This window comes from Pinus tabuliformis, chromosome 3_1 (genome assembly GCF_031772625.1).
Source record: "Pinus tabuliformis cultivar Carrire ecotype Pingquan chromosome 3_1, CPIR1, whole genome shotgun sequence".
Lineage (NCBI taxonomy): Eukaryota > Viridiplantae > Streptophyta > Pinopsida > Pinales > Pinaceae > Pinus > Pinus tabuliformis.
The window spans coordinates 331009841-331026572 of NC_142301.1; the positions used below are offsets into that span (position 1 = coordinate 331009841).

The window sequence follows — 16732 nt, forward strand, 5'->3', positions numbered from 1 at the left end:
TGAGACTAAATTCAATTTTAATTCAAGGACAAATTAAAATTGGAATATTCTTGTTGCCACATTTCAACACCTTCAACCGTATATATATATATATATATATATATATCTTGGATGGTGTTAGGGATAATGGCAAACAAATATACGATCTTAGGTTGGGATTTACAGTACAAATTGTTTACACTTTGAAAGAAACACCACTAAGGAACCTAGCGATCACTGAGAGTTTCTTTCAACTGTCCATTAGATTGGAAATATAGAATTGTTACTAAAACCTTTAGCGTGAAGCTCTTTGGCCAAATGTTTGATTACTCCTAAAGCTTACACTTTGAAGAAAGCCACTTAAAACAATTCGGTTTCATAGACATCTATATGGGCAACAATGGGATGGTACTAAAGTAGTTGATTAAAAGCCAAATTGTTGGACATGTACAACAAGACATGGGTTAGTTTAATCAAATTTATTTTATTTTTAAATAATTAATATATGTTTTTTATAATGAATAATATTAAATGTATTGTATTGTTGTTGAGTTTGTTAATGTAAAAGAAATGTAGGTTGTATAAATAATAAATAATAAATGATTCTTGGATAGTCTCACTATGAATGTTGCATTTAATAATTATATTAAGAATGGTAAGAGAATAAGTACATAACAGTAAATTTCTTAGGTTTAATTGGTAAGAAATTAAATAATTTTTTTAAGCACAAACTATTTGTTATGTCTAGTGCCTATATCAACCATATTTATTAATGTAAATATGGTTGTAATAGTATTAAAAAATAAATTTATTAGGTTTAATTGGTAAGAAATTAAATAAATCTTTTAAGCACAAAGTATTTGTTATGTCTTGTGTCTATATCAACCATATTTACTATGTCTAGTGCCTATATCAACTATATTTATTAATGTAAATATAATTGTAATAATATTAAAAATAATTCGAATAAACCCATAACAATAAATTTGTTAAATTTGATTGGTAAGAAATTAAATAGATATTTTAAACCCAAACTATTTGTTATGCCGACTACCCTGTATCAACCAGGTTGCGATAGTATTTATCATAAATTAATTGACACTAACATTTACCTACCGTTTTTAACAACGGTACTATCATTTCCAACCCTACCCTACGGCGCCCCACTAGGGCAAGGGTAAGGGCCTCGGGTTCAATGTTCAAAATTGAACACGTCAGAGCCCTCCAAAGGGCCTTCGACATGTCATAGAAGTAGGGAGAAAAATTTCCCAGTCAAAAGAAAATTAAAATTTGAGTTTTGCAAGTTTAAAAAAAAATGAAATAATATTATAAAATGTTTTAAGAAGGGCTGTCAACCCGCAATTTTTTTTTTTAAATTTCAATTTTACTGAAGTCTGGACTCCTGTCCCCCACTTGTCTCCGACTCACCACAGTGGTTACCCCTCTTCTTTTTTTCATTCGCTGAGAAAGAGCAGTCTCCGAACCTGCCCCTTACATTTCCCTTTGGATGTCACCTGCAAAAGGGGTTTCATATGATGGTTGCCTGTCTTATACATCGTTAAACCCCCCTACTGCCAAGTTAGTGCTGCTTCAAGAAGACAGTGTTGTGGTGATCAGAGATTTCCCGGAGCGGGTGAAGGTAGCACAAATATTAAGGGAAAGTCCCAGATTTTTCATCTGCCATGCCGATTCCATGCGTTTCGATGAATATGTTTCTTCGCTTTCTGTAGAGCATGAACTGTAGATGGAGCACCTCTATTTTATGCTTCCTGTAACCAAACTGCAAAATCCTCTGACAACCTCTGATATGGCTACCTTGGCCATAAAAACCAGCGCTGCCATGGATCGAAGCCACAACTGCTCCCAAACTCATAGATTTATATCTTTTGTTTGGAGCGCTGAAGTTGGAGATGAATGTAGAGATGAGCGATCAAAATGGAAAAATGAGGAACGCGTTGATAAATTAGAGAGGGAAAATGGGCATGATGGACTCCATCCTTGCGACACCGCCATAGGAACAATGAGAAGGAATCTGAGAACTATTGAGGAGGTGACCTTCGATTATTGACAGAACAACTTCACTTTTCAGCTCCTAGTGAGTAAACCTTATCCTCCACAGATGCTCCTGGTTAGAATCAAGTTTGAAATTAGATTTCCCTCCAAACTCAGTCCTGAGCAGAAGGCTGGAATCAAGAGAATTTTGGGAGGCCATGCTTGACATTGTTGTTTCAAGTTGTGCCTCTTTTATTGTAGATACTTAACAAGACTGAAATAGATATAACAAAAATAATTGATTGTAGTTGCGAGCTCCTCCACCAAATTGTAAAAGTTACCATTTGTATATCTTCTCATTGAGCTGAAATAAGTGGCTAGAGTTATATCTAATTTTTTATTGAGTCCTACCGTCTATCAAATGCATTCATTTTCTGTGTTGATTTTGTACAACTTGCTGTATTGCCAAGTTTTTTTTGCTAATTTTTGGCCTTAACATGTCCATAAAATAGAACATAACTACCACTATATTGCAATGACATTGCTTGCACCTGCATAATTCTTATGAAACTTCCTTATTCTTTAACCTCATTGGAGTACCAATGATGTAAGCAGTTCCAAGATGATGATATGATTTACTTTCTGTACACTTAACACCAAGACAATACAACCATCCAAAGCCTTTAGTATGATTTTGATTCTAGCTAAGCACGTCTAAACAAAAGTTCTTCAGACATGAAGGCAAAATGAATAGAATTTTTTTAACTGTCTTAGTGTTGGCATTTCTTTGGCAAAATGTGTATTGAATCTTCAAATGCCACATCTATTTTACTCATCATTGGAAAACTACCAAAGGCGCTCTTTCAGTCCAATGTAGCATGTTTGTAATTACAAATCCCACTAACCGTAATTTGATCATCCATTGACAACATTGCCTTTTACTATTTTTTCACTACTCGTATCAATTTAATAGCAATTTCCCATACCACATCAAATGACTCTTGGCACAATGGCATTTGTACTGTGAAATCATCTTATTGAGGCTCTTTTGCCCCATGTTTTCAAAGTTTAATCTTCAACTGCACATTGAGATGTAAAGTTTTTCTTTCATCTCAAACTAATTCTTTTTTGGATGTTCTTACACCAACCTCTACTTAATATAACAGTTATTCACATAACATTTGGCGAACATAAATGTTATGAACACAGTTGGCCTGTTTGAAATTCACTTGTCAGTTACAATGCGTATAAATTGTATGATGAATACTAGACTTGCAGTTGTGTTGGAAGGGGCTATTATTCTTGATAAACTAAGGAATATCTTGCAGCTTGCAACATTGTAAAGACATCGACAACCAATAGTATGTTGTCTTGGAACTACCTTTTCCAGAATGTTTCTCTTGGACAAGCTTAGACTAATCAAAATTTATTTTTATCTATGAAATGGGTGGTTTCCCCTTACCTTCCAACAATGGAAATGAGGTGGTGAATGAAATTTCAAAGATTTTTTTTTTTTAGGTTTTCTAACAAGGACAAATCTACTGTCTATTATTTTATATTCCCAGAGTTTCCTGACTGCTCGGAATAATTCATCTCGGCTCTGTTCAATGATTTCCTTTTTGGCAGAAGGCTCACCCCTAAAGATCTAGATCCCCTTTTCCAAAGGAAAACATTGATTCCCAGTTGGGTTCCTCCTAAACTGAAGGGCCTCTTAAAATAAAATTTGCTTACCATCTCAGTGCTTTTACCAATTATCCTAAGCTCAACCCCATGTATGATATGTGATGAAACAGAGTTCTATGTGAATTTTCTGGGGAGAAGAAGAACGAGTGTACATGAACCACGTCTTTGCTTACAATTGATAAAGAAAGATAAATACTAAGTGGATAAGTGCAGATACCCTTAATTTCCTTAAACATACTTCTATGTCATGTGAGCTAACTGGTTACAGGTCTAAGTAATTTGTTTATTGGAAAGCAAATGGACTGCCAGATAAACATAACAAATGCACAATTTCAAGTACGATACATAATAGATCTAATTTGCATTAATCACATAGGGGAGGGATAAGCTATATAGATGATAGGAGTAAAAGGGAAAACTATATGTAGACACAACTGATTATGTATTGGGTGATTGGCCAAGCCAATTGAGTAGCTATTACCTAACAAATTGATTATTTAATTACAACATTTCTTGTCTATTAGTACTTATGTGGATCACCTTTCAACAAGGAGGATCAATGATCCTCGTCTAATTCTACAGATGGAAGTACTATATTGACGTTTTCTTGTTAGTTGGATGATGTAGGAGCATAAGTAGGCATGAATATTTCTGGCTAGAATTTGAAAATTGTTTCTCAAATGTAGGCAATTTCAGGGTCTATTTTATTAGATTGATGTAGATTCTTAAACAATATCCAACTTGAATTAGGAGTGACAAAATATTGAGAAGCCATAATTCTGAACCATGAAAGCTATATTGAAGCTCATCCTAAATTTTTAGAATGGATTATTCAAGATTATGGCGGAATGAGTACATTGCAAGTCATATACGATGCTGCTTTACAATTGTATTTCAAGTCCTAAATCAATTGAGTTTTACGTGGTTATGTGCTTTATTGAGGAATATCTATATTGATCCAAACATGGGGTTTAATTCATCAGTAGATCACCTTGACAGGCTCCTAGAGTCACTTTTGCTGCTTATATTCAACAAATTTGGTGATATTAAGACCTTGGGATGATGTTGTGCAGTTTCAAAGAGGTTCTCTAGTATAGTCCCCCAAGCGCACACTGTGGTAGTTAAGGTGGACTATGTTATATCCAGTGAAGAAACCAACCTTAACAATAGTGGTAAAAACAGGGGGATATGGAGCTATTTGATGAGAATCATGATGGGTACTAGGTAGCATTGTTAGGCCATGGCAGAGATTGCAACATGTTTTAGGCCCAAAGAAATCCATGATTGCAAAGGTTTCCCATCATTCTCCTGGTGAGGTTTTAAAGAAGTTCAAGGAAGTGTAGAATCTAAGGATTGAATTCCCTGGTAGGGAACTCCGATCAATTCACCCTTTGATCTTTCAAAGCTTTCACCAGAAATGGGAAGACTCTTGGTGTCTTGCTATGCTCTTGGCTCAAGGAGTAGACTCCCTTTATCCGTGAGTCTCGACTCTCGCTAAATCTTAAGATTTGGTAAATCTGACTTGCAGGTTGCTAGAAATACTTTTGGTGTTATAGTGGCAGCGACATGGCTTGCAGGTTGCTGGAAATACTCTTGGAATACTTTTGGTATTATAGTGGCAGCCACGAGGGTTGATCCGAGGTCTCCCTTAGATTAGTCTAAGCAGTCACTGATTTACCGTGTGTTAAAAAAAAGAAATAGAAAAATAATTTACTATCATCAATTGAATTGCTTTTTTTTTGCTTTTTTTTTTTTTTTTTTTTTAATGCTGATCATTATGGAAGGGTGACTGTAAGCACTTCTAAATGAAATTAAGACCTGCACTTCCAATTTGATCACTGCTCGGGTTCCGCCAAAACTGTGTCGTTCGCTTTGGGTTCGCTGTCGTACGCTTGACGTGCCTCATCTAACGCACCCCAGAAGGGCCTCGGCTTCCGCCAGAACGCTGAGTGCGCTAGACGTGCCTCATCTAGCGGCGGAGCGTCGCCCCTCAAGGGCCTCAGCTTCCGTCAGAAGTCTGCCGTGCGCTTTGGGTTCGCTGTCGAGCACTTGTGATGCTACTTTCCTGTCTAGGACGTTTTGTCGGGTTCATATCGTCGTGTTCTTTCCAGCAGGTAAAGGCCCACCGAACAAAATGTTCGCCCTGGCCCTCTGGCTCTTTCACTTTAGTTAAGGCGTTTCACTTTATATATGTCATTTTTCAGCCATTTTCACAGTGAGCTTCCTGGTTTATCGTTTCCCTGGTAGTTTATCGTATAGAGCATCCACAGCTTTCAATCATCTGCATTTCTGTTTCTGTACCCTAATTCGCCATGGATGTAAATCCTTCCCCTGCATCCACATTTCCCCAAAACACTCTCCAACTGAAATCGGATTTGAGGGTATTTCGACAATTGCCACTGACACTACCACTGCTTCCACCTCTAGGGCTGCTGATTCTAAAATTAAGAGCAGCGATTATTACTATCAGGTCTTCATAAACCATAGGGGACCGGATGTAAAGAAAACCATCGCCAGCCATCTCTACCATCGGCTTATTTTGCATGGATACAGAGTCTTTTTGGACCAGCAGGAATTGGAAACGGGAGACGACTTCAATTTACAAATAGAGAGCGCTATTAAAACCGCCTCTGTCCATGTAGCTATTTTCTCCCCTGGATATGCACATTCTAAATGGTGTCTCGATGAACTTCTCCTTATGTTGGAGTCCGGCGCTCCAATTATTCCAGTTTTTTACAAGGTGAAGCCTAATGAGCTTAGGTGGACGCAGAGCAGAGGAGTGTATGCTGAAGCCCTAAACGAGCTTGAAAAGAAGAGAACATATGATCCTCAAACTCGTGAGGAGAAACCACGATACCATCCCACGACTATTCAAAAATGGAGAAATGCTCTTGCTTTTGTTGCTGACACAAGTGGTTTCGAGCTGGAGGCTTATAAAGGGTGAGAAGTTAGAACTCAAAACTTCTCTTCGTATCATATTATTTGATCTTTTTAAGTTATGTATTATGCTATGCAGGATAGAGATATGTATAAACGTCTGTTTCTGAGTAGCTGTATTTATTTTTATGTGGACAATCAGGGACGAGGGTGAACTGGTAGAAAAGGTCGTTGAACAAGTATTAAAAAAGGTGAAGAAAACACGCTTCCATGTAGCCAAATATCCAACTGGTGTGGAGGAAAAGGTAAACGAGTTTGAGAATACGGTCTTGTTACAGCAGGCGCAGAGTGGAAAACCTAGGGTTGTGGGGATCGTGGGCTTAGGTGGAATAGGTAAGACTACCTTAGCTGAAGAACTTTTCAATAGGAAAAGTTCAAACTACAGAAAATCCTACTTTTTATCTGGAGTTAGAGAAAATGCAGCTCAAAGCTCTTTACCTTCCTTGCAAAGAAAACTTCTCAAGGGCTTGACTCAATTGGATCGTGAAATAGAAAACGTTAGTGAAGGCATAGTGAAGCTCAAAGAGCATCTCTCATCTTCTCAAGCCCTGGTAATTTTAGATGATGTGGATAATGTGAATCAATTGGAGGCACTTTTGCCAATTCAAACTGTTCTCAGCTCCGATAGCTTGATTTTAATTACATCTCGGGACAGAGATGTTCTAAGACGGTCAGGATTGGAACAATCGTCAATTTATAAGCTAACTGGTCTAAATGCACGACATTCCCAGGAGCTCTTCTGCTGCCATGCCTTCAGCCAGCGCGATCCACTCCCAGGATTTGAAATTCTTGTACATAAATTTTTAGAAGCTTGTGATGGATTGCCTTTATCTCTTAAATTGTTTGGGGCACTTCTATATCGGCAAAATGATACATCTTACTGGGAATACCAATTGGATAGTCTCCAGCAGATAATTCCCAGTGAAATACAAGAAAGATTCAAAATTAGTTATGAAACCCTCAATAGAGAGGAAAAACAGATATTCTTAGACATCGCATGTTTCTTCATCGGAGAAGACAAGGATATGGCGATAAGAGTATGGGAGGGATCAGGTCGGAAAGGCTACTGGGGCTTTAAAAATATAGAGAACAAATGTCTCGTTGAGGTGAATAGTGAAAATAAGATAAAAATGCATGATCACCTTAGGGACTTGGGAAGAGAGATTGCAGAGGCTTCATCACCGCGTCGTCTTTGGCGTCCCACAGAGAACATTGATGATTTGCTGCAGATATCATTCGTAAGTGTTCAATCACTCAAACGGTTTAAATTTATTTGCAGTAGGTTACTTTTTAATAAAACAGATAGTACATTCATCATATTTTTTTGAGAATCTGTCTACATCTTCAGCAGAAACACAGCAAAAAGAGATATCACTTCTTCGTTACAATAACCATATCTTCTAATCTAGAGCTCATATTTTTTTGAGGCTCTGTCTACATCCTCAGCAGAAACACAGCAAAAAGAGATATTACTTCTTCGTTACAATAACGATATTTTCTAATCTAGAGCTCTAGAGTTCTGTAAGCCATGCTCATCTCCTTAGTCCATAATCCACAAAAAAAAAATGAAATGAAAACAACTTCTTACAAAAATATATGTCCCATGCATTCAGAATTACCCAGCACTGTCTCCTATTACTTCGAATAGTTAATGCAAACCTACCTGGTGCTTTGCCAATGCCTCTTTTGGATAATATATCGGCAGTCCAGTTCTGTTCCCTATATATGTGATCAATTTTGATGCGTTGGAACCTATCTACCAGTGTACTGATGCTCTTCATCCAGTTATTTAAAATTGGAGGATTGAATTGATTCTGGCCTTTTGCCTAGTCAATAATTCCTTTTGCATCCCCAAAGACTTGTATGCTCTCCACTCCCAGCCATTTTGCTGCGATCAGCACTCACCACAGTGCCACTATTTCTGCTTGCTATTCGTGCCTTGGCCCCCTTCCCACCAGAAGTGATACCACGTACCCGGCTCTATGACAATGAATGCCCCACGTCCACATTTCCTCCTACAGATCGCACCATCTAAGAACCCCACAGGAAATTTATACCATGTCTTTTCTTATGATATTTCTGTGCAAGTTACCAACTTTAGGTGATAAGAACTCCTTGAAGTATGCAGCTGTTTTGATAACATCCTCCCTTACAACCAGATTCCTATTCTCAAAATAAGTGCATTCCTACTACGCCATATGGCCCAAATGAGATACTAAAAGAGTCCAATATCCCCTCCCAAACAGCCTGTGAGTATGGACACTGCAGAAATAAATGCGCATTATCCTCATTACTTCTCATGCAAAGGAGACAGATCCCCGGCCCTGTGTGCCCTTTGCTCTTTGGGAGGCAAATTATTCCATGTCAATAATCTGTCCATTATAGCCAACCAACAAAAACGTTTGATCTTGTTGAGAATATCCCTCTCCATATTTTCTGAATCCATGAAGGTCCCTGGTGCCCCATCTCCACCCTTGTAATGCCGTTGTATATTTCTTTTACCAATGTTGCAGTAGGTTACTTCTTTTATATTTTGGAGGAAAAATAATTTTTTTCCATATTTTATAGTTTATAGTTTAATTTATGTGGATTTTATTAGAATCACTTTCTAAGATCCAAGTGATGATTTGAGTTGAAGACTCTCCACATTCTAATTTAGGTGTCTAAAAGTTTACATTCTAGAACTTCTAGACAACAAAAATTTAAAATTCCACAAAAATGGTTTTCCCTAATTATAAACAAAAACTCTCCAAAAACATAAAATAATTATTTTTTTAATTAAGGTTAAACAACGCGAATTTATTTTAAAAACTGTGTAGAGTATTTAATTCTTCATGGTTTCAAAACTCTGTGTACAGTATTTAATTCTTCATGGTTTCCCAGAGTGAACAGGTAATAAACAAAGTTCGCGGAATAAGGGCACTTCCCAAAGCTATTGATGATATTGATGAGGAAATGTCATGGTACCAAAGTAATGATGAAATGCCATGGTTCCAAAGGTGGATTGACGAGCTGTTCGGCAACTGCGTGATGGAACTTCGCAATAGACTGCACAGTGTATTTCATCGTAGTATTGGCATGAGGGATTTTGAACTTCTTGTAACTGAAGCCTGAAGGTTGTTACTTGAATCAGATTTTGAGAAGGGTACAATCTCCAAATTTCATATGGCTCCGCTGGTACAAGTGTCCTTATTCTTCCCTTCTTGCATGGATCCCAATAAAAAATGTAAGTGTATTACAAGTGCAAGGGAGGATTTTGAAAACATTGTGGCAAGCGGAATCACAGGTAAATTGGAAATTCTTGACAAGTAAGTTTGTTTATTCGTTATTGATACTGCATAAGAGTCTCTCTAATCTACTTTTCTGGTTTCTCAGAGGGTTTCCAACGGTTCTCTAGATGAGAATCATGTTCTCCCCTACACATATATTTCTTACAGTTGAAACACGTGACCACTTTGCAGGTACCGTTGCAGTTGCGAGAATTACAGATTTTTGCTCCCCTCTTGAGCATTCCAAGGTCCATAGGGCAGTTAAAGCATCTGGAACGGATTGTCTTAAAGCACGTTAATATCAAAATATTGCCGGAAGAATTTTGTCATCTCCAGTCGTTGAAGTTCTTGGCGATAAGAGAGTGCTTAGAAATAAAGTCACTGCCAGATGCTTTCGGTGACTTGACAAATCTTCAACACCTAGATCTGTCAGATTGTGACAATTTGGAAAGGCTTCCAAGCTCCTTTGGGAATTTAATTCGTCTTAAATATCTTACTTTTAGTGGGTGCAGTCATTTGGCCGTCCAAACAATTGGAAACATCAGATCGCTTGAGTTCATAAATCTTTACCAATGTGAGAAAATTGAAGTATTGCCTCCACAGGTTGCACATCAAAGGTCCCTGCAAGAATTAGACTTGAGGTTTACAAACTTAAAAGAATTGCCATGTGAAATTGGAAACCTAAGCGATTTGGAAATTCTCAAACTAAGAAGCCCTTTACTGGAGACTCTGCCTATTTCGCTGGGTGGCCTAAGGAACTTGAAGGAATTGACACTGGATAGTTGTAGGGCGCTGAGATGTTTGCCAGCTTCCATTGGACTGTTGACTCAGCTGACTGAGTTAAGAGTATCCAATTGTGTTTTAGAGGAGCTTCCATTTGAAAAGGTTCAAGGAGAAGGAGAAATATTATCAACATGCAGAAATTTGGGTTCTTCCATTGATCAGTGCCTGCCTCGGCTTCAATACTTCCGCATAATCAACACAAAAATCTCAACGGTATCATTTGCAGAGGGTGTTTGCCCAAACCTTCACAATCTCTACATCATAGATTGTAATGATTTGGTAGAGGTTGGAACATTGCCCAACGCACTTGTAGAATTGCATCTGATGACTTGTGATAATTTAAGAAAAATACAAGGGTTTTGTGGTCTTACCAAACTTCAAAGGTTGCTCATCCAGGAGTGTGAAGAACTGGAGGAAATGCCAAATGTTGAAACATTGGTATCTTTGGAATGTTTGTGGGCATATGGATGTGTGAATGTGACGAGTATAAGAGGTTTGGCACATCTGACAAAGCTTAGACTGTTAGATGTTCATGACTGTCTCAAGTTAAAAGAATTAGAAGGTGTTGAACACTGTATGTCTTTGGAGAAGCTTAACGCTGCGGGATGCCCTTCATTACAATGGGGTGGTGGAGTAGAGGAAGAGCTGCGCCACCGATTGGAAATATTTCAATTTTGCAGATGAAGTATAATCGAAGTGTTTTCCTTCGTGGATTGCCATTTGTGATTACCCTAAGCTTTGTGTTTTGTAATCTAAGTATATTCCTTCCTGGATTGCCATTTGTGATTACAATAAACTTTGTTTTTTGTGATAATAATTTAGAGAGAGTTTTTTTTGGTTTTGTATAGGAAAGTAGTATGCAGCTCGTGGGCTTTGCTCTCTATATTATAGATTTGGTTGAGGAGTTAAAGTCTATATTTAGGCCGATAGGCCTTTCTTTTGAATCAGTCAGCCTCTGGATTTAGTTTACACTTCTGGTAATACACTTTTCTTAATGACTGCCTCTGGTTTTAGTCTACACTTCTCGTATCTGTCTGACATCTGTGAACAAATTTTTAAGCCACTCTTCTGCTCCACTTGACATCTGTGAACAAATTTTTAAGCCACTCTTCTGCTTCACTTGACATCTGTGAGCACCGCAGGAATTTCAGCAGAGTCCGTTTGAATTTTTGAACAGATTTTTAGGCCACTCTTCTGCTCCACTTGACATCTGTGCGCACCCCCGGATTTTCAGGAGAGTCCGTTTGAATTATTGATGGAGTTTATGGCAGTGAACCTGAGTTTTACGGTGCACGACTGCACAAGGAAGCTTCTGCCGATGGCAGCGAGCATCCAAAACCGCCAATTCCAGCGAACATCCAAAATCGCCAATCCCAACGTCCTCGTTATTGTCTCCGGTTTGAGCTACGACACCGATCTGAGTTTCTTGAGGTCGAATCCGGTGTCCGCGTTGCCCTTCAAGAACAAGATAGTCCCCATTTACACTTTTCATTCTATTGATTTTCTGGGACATTGCCGGTCCCCTCCGATTTTACTACATGCACAAGATAGCTCGGTTTATTCTTAAAGAAACTCGTAAACAATGGTGAAGTAGTCGCAATAAATTGGAAGCAGAGACGTCTACGCCGATGTAAGCATGCCAGTCGCTCGGATGAAAATTGGGGTGAAAATGACTCGTAGATTTTTCCCTCTGAATGCTGTGGATTGACCTGGTATCTGTACAGTCCCTTCAAGCCATTGTTGCCCATGCCCAAAAGCTTTCGATGTGTATATTTTTTCACTGAACTATGATTATTTTTAAAACTTTATACTAGAGATCACGAGTTCGAAACTTTTAAATCTATAATGTACTAAATCGCACATTATTCGGCATTCTTTATAGCGATCTGGGTTCAGTCTGTTACGGTTATCTTTACTGTGAAAACTTTAATTGATCTGATCTTTACATTAATACAACTCATGGCATGTTATTGTGGAAAATATTCTGAAAAATGGAAACGAGGGCTTTCTCAAATATGTTTTTTTAATTATTTCACCTTAAATCTTTGGCAAGTATTGGATTTTGCTAAGATCTTTGGGGGTTGAAACATTAAAAGATCTCATATTTAGGAAGAGTATGACAAACACATGGCAAATAATCACACTTAGGATGTTTCTGTTTGAGTTGGAGATGCAGATTATTTGAAATTTGGGCCTACGTAGCATTAAGCTGCTTTGCTTGTGAATTATGGAATAATCACACTTAGGATGTTTCTATTTGAGTTGGAGATACAGATTATTTGAAATTTGGGCCTACGTGGCATTAAGCTGCTTTGCTTGTGAAATATGGATGCCCGGATGGGCAGGGCCTGCTTTTTCTTCAATGTATCAGGGACACTAACAAGCTTTGACCGTTCACTTTCTCCTTTGAGTGATTGGGATGGTGGCCCGCTTCACTTTACAAATTGTGTTGCATCATACAGGATGTCTCCAGTCCAAACCTTACATTCGACCTTGCATCTGCCCTTGAAATTGGATCAGCAGGAGCTCGAACATCTGTTGATTATGGTGGCAACTCTGGCAACCTCAGATTAGTATTGACAATTGCTTTCCAGTTCACTTTTGAGAACCATTTATGGGAGAATGTCACATCCATGGCTCGTCAATATGTGCGTGGTGTTGTAGCATCCGTGCAGAGGGTTACCATGGCCCTAGCCCCTTCTCGACTGGGTTCCCATCTTGGGCCGAGGCTACCTCCTGGCACCCCAGAAGCACTTACCCTTGCACGTTGGGTTTGTCAGAGTTACAGGTAAAGTAAAAGCCTGACATGTAAGATGACTTTTCTTCAAGAGTTATCGATATTTTTCATTGGCAAGATATCATTTTGCCAGATTCCATTTGGGGGTAGAGCTTCTTAGACATAATTCTGAGGTCAATGAATCTCTGCTGAAAACAGTTTGGCACCACTCTGATGCCATCATGTGTTGCTCCTTGAAATGAAAAGTGTTTGAATGGTTTTTCCGTTTCAAACCACTAATAAAATTTTCAGAACTATTTTTACTTTCCAGCCAATTCTTCAATCATTTTGAATCGATCCACGTCCCTCTATTTCCACTGTTGAGCACCTGAACGAATGAAGAGGTTGTTTGCCTTCTGTTTGTGTGATTCATTTTACCTTTGTGCATATTCACTGAATATCTAATGTTCACTGCAAACCTTTTCCAAATTAATGTACAGCCGTAGAAAGATATAGTACTCTTGTGATGCATTTAGTTTTTGCCCAGATTACATTGTGTTGCAGATTTTATTGATAGACACCATCACAATGGATAGGGACACATTATCTTTTCTGGCCATTGTATCAATCAGGACTTCTGGGCATTGCAAAGAATATCAGTCTTCAGAATTTAAATTTATAGTGCAAAGAATATCAGTCTTTAGAATTTAAATTTATAGTGTCCTTCATACTGTAGCATTTTTTTTCTTAGCATGGTTGTGTACATTGGCTACTTCTCTTCTTGTTTTTTTAAAAGAGTGAAATTTTGTACAAGGCAGAAAAATATTGTGCCATTGAAATCTAATGAACTAGAACCAAAATTTGGTGACACGTACCTTCAGATATGCATAGTTTGGAGAGTCTGGATTTGGTACTTTGAGTTCATAGGATTCATCATTTTTTATCTAATTTTGAATTATCGGAAAGTGTTTCTTAAAAGTCCATATAATGAGCGATTCAAGACACCCAGAAGAAAGGTTAATGGGTGTCCATACTTTAGAAAGCATGATTATGGACAATATCTTGAGGGGCTTGTAACTTTAACACGTTTGCTAACAAATTGATTCTTTGTACCATTCTGAGTGCATAATAGATTTATTTATCAATAGTAGTTGCTTGGGGTTTAATCCCCTAATGTGATCATATTATATCCTAGAGAACGGTGGGAGCTGTCCATTGTTTCTTGAGATCTAAAAGCAGTTCCTGTTTTTATTTCGATTTTCGTAGTATGCCCAGGGAAACTGATTCCAGACAAAATGCTAGAAATTGCTATAATCATAGTCTCGTATGTTTCATGTAAAGGTCAAAATAGAATTGTTTTGAAATTGTTTTCCATTTCCAGCTTCCATATTGTTGAGGTTGATTTCCAGATTAAGGGTCGAAACTTGCTGTCAAATTATTTTTGTGTTTCCATCTGCCGCAGTGTGGCATGTTGTTGCGGTTGATTTGGGGATTCACTGTCAACCAACTTGAAGTTCAAAGGCCAAAAGGCCTCAAGAAAATGAATCCTCTTGACGGTTGGATTTCCAAGGTAGCTCTTTAATAGAGAATGTTGCTTTATGCAAAAACAATGAAGACAGAGATGGAGAGGAAATGAAGAAAAAGGGCAATAGCAAGAAAAAACTCAGGAAGAAAATCCTGCTTGAAGATTGGAGGAAGTGACAATTGAGCCTGTCCATGCATGAAGAGTTGCAATTGTTGTCAGTGAGTAACAATACATGAAATCTCAATGTACATCTTATTCTTTGTAAGCATTTCCAAAGAAAAATAAAGTTTCCAACAAATTTTTGTTTTTCAATTTGGGTTCTTGCAGTAAAAATCTATTGTCTCTATGTTAATAGCTATCTGAATGAGTTTGGTTGTGTAATAGCTTCAATTTGATGTGAATTTTTCTATATAAAACTACATCGGACAGTACTTTTGCATTCAATTACCTACAGCCATATATTATCCTAACACCCATAGCATTGGATTCCCTGTCCAACATTCTCTTGTTAGTTAATTCGATGCAATGCTGAATCACAATGTTATCTTCAATTCGTAATATCGCTAAGGTTTAAGTGAATGCACAACCAGCCTCGTTATTTGAATGGGCATTCTACTTATTAATTCGTTAAGCGCTGAGAGTCAACTAGCCCTCAAATTGTTGGTGTATTTATGTGGAAATTTCAGACCATTTCCATTAGCAACAGTCATCCACGTTGGGCTTTAACTCATTGTTTTATTGCTTGGTTTAATGCCATCACACTCCCAGTGTTTCATCCATTAGTTGTTAGGATATTCCGACACATAGGAAATAGTTAAGTATAACTTGGTCTAGTATAGAGTTAGGTAAAGTGTGTTTCTTTACTATGTACATTTTGTAACTTACAATCCGACGGTCACGATATGTAGTGATCCGACGGTTCATTCTCTCCTCGGTATTACCTACACTTGATCCGTGGCTTAACACCCAATTGGTCCATGATCTCTATTTAAAGAGCATGTAGGGTCATTTGTAGGGTAACTGTCCATGAGAGAAGCTTATGTAAATTTTCATTCTTCTATTAATAAACTGCCTGAAGTGGCCGCGTTGGCTCAGGCCGTGCACTGTTTCCCTCTTTGAGGGTTTTAACCATGTCAAAAATACTGGTGTATTGATCTGTGATCTGTTTGTGAGCGGTGTCCTTTGGTGTTCTGTCTGGGGAACTTACCCTATAAATTCCTACATGGTATTAGAGCTATTTGAGGGTCGCGTCCATTGGTGATCCAAATCTGAAGCCAGTAGAATTGCATCCGACTGTCGTTTCCTAGATCTACTGTTTCTGACTACTTTCGGGCCGAGAGGACTGCTCTATTGTGTTGGGAGCATCTGTTCCAGTGAGGAACCCCTTTCGTTTCATGCGAAAAGGTTTCCGGTAGCCTTAGCTACGTCATTTTTAAGATTTGGAGGTATACAGTGTTTATTTGCAGTTTACAATTATTTTCTCTTTGTTTATTTCGGTTTCGGTTTATTTAGCTTTTTGTTTTTTTTATTACCAGATCCATACCTTTCATTTCTGCGTATGTTCTTTGCCCCTTGACTCTGTGCGATCTGGGCAAATTAGAAACAGAAAGGAAGGATTTTTCTCATGCGTATGCTCTTTTCCGCTGCGCTTTAGTGTGATATCGGAAAATCAGAAACATTGAGGAAAATATTTAGTTTCCGGCTAAAGCTAACTTCGAGCCGTAAGGTTCGTTTTTTTGTATGTCCATGTTGAGTTTTTGTGTTTTTTGTTTTGTAGGGAAAAAGAGCTTTTTTAAGTAAGCACGCAGCCCAAAGCTTCAGCGACTAAAAAAAAAAAAAAACCCCTTC

General features: G+C 38.0%; 1 pseudogene across 1 annotated transcript in view; it reads left to right on the top strand.

Annotated features, from left to right (window-relative positions):
- The window catches only part of LOC149187092 (TMV resistance protein N-like), a 49774-nt pseudogene extending 37375 nt beyond the window's left edge, over positions 1-12399 (top strand). Inside the window, exons 4-7 of the transcript XR_016255572.1 lie at positions 5829-6594; positions 6734-7829; positions 9475-9877; positions 10053-12399. The product of XR_016255572.1 is annotated as a TMV resistance protein N-like (transcript). The remainder of the gene's footprint in view (positions 1-5828; positions 6595-6733; positions 7830-9474; positions 9878-10052) is intronic.
- The last annotated feature ends 4333 nt before the right edge of the window (positions 12400-16732 follow it).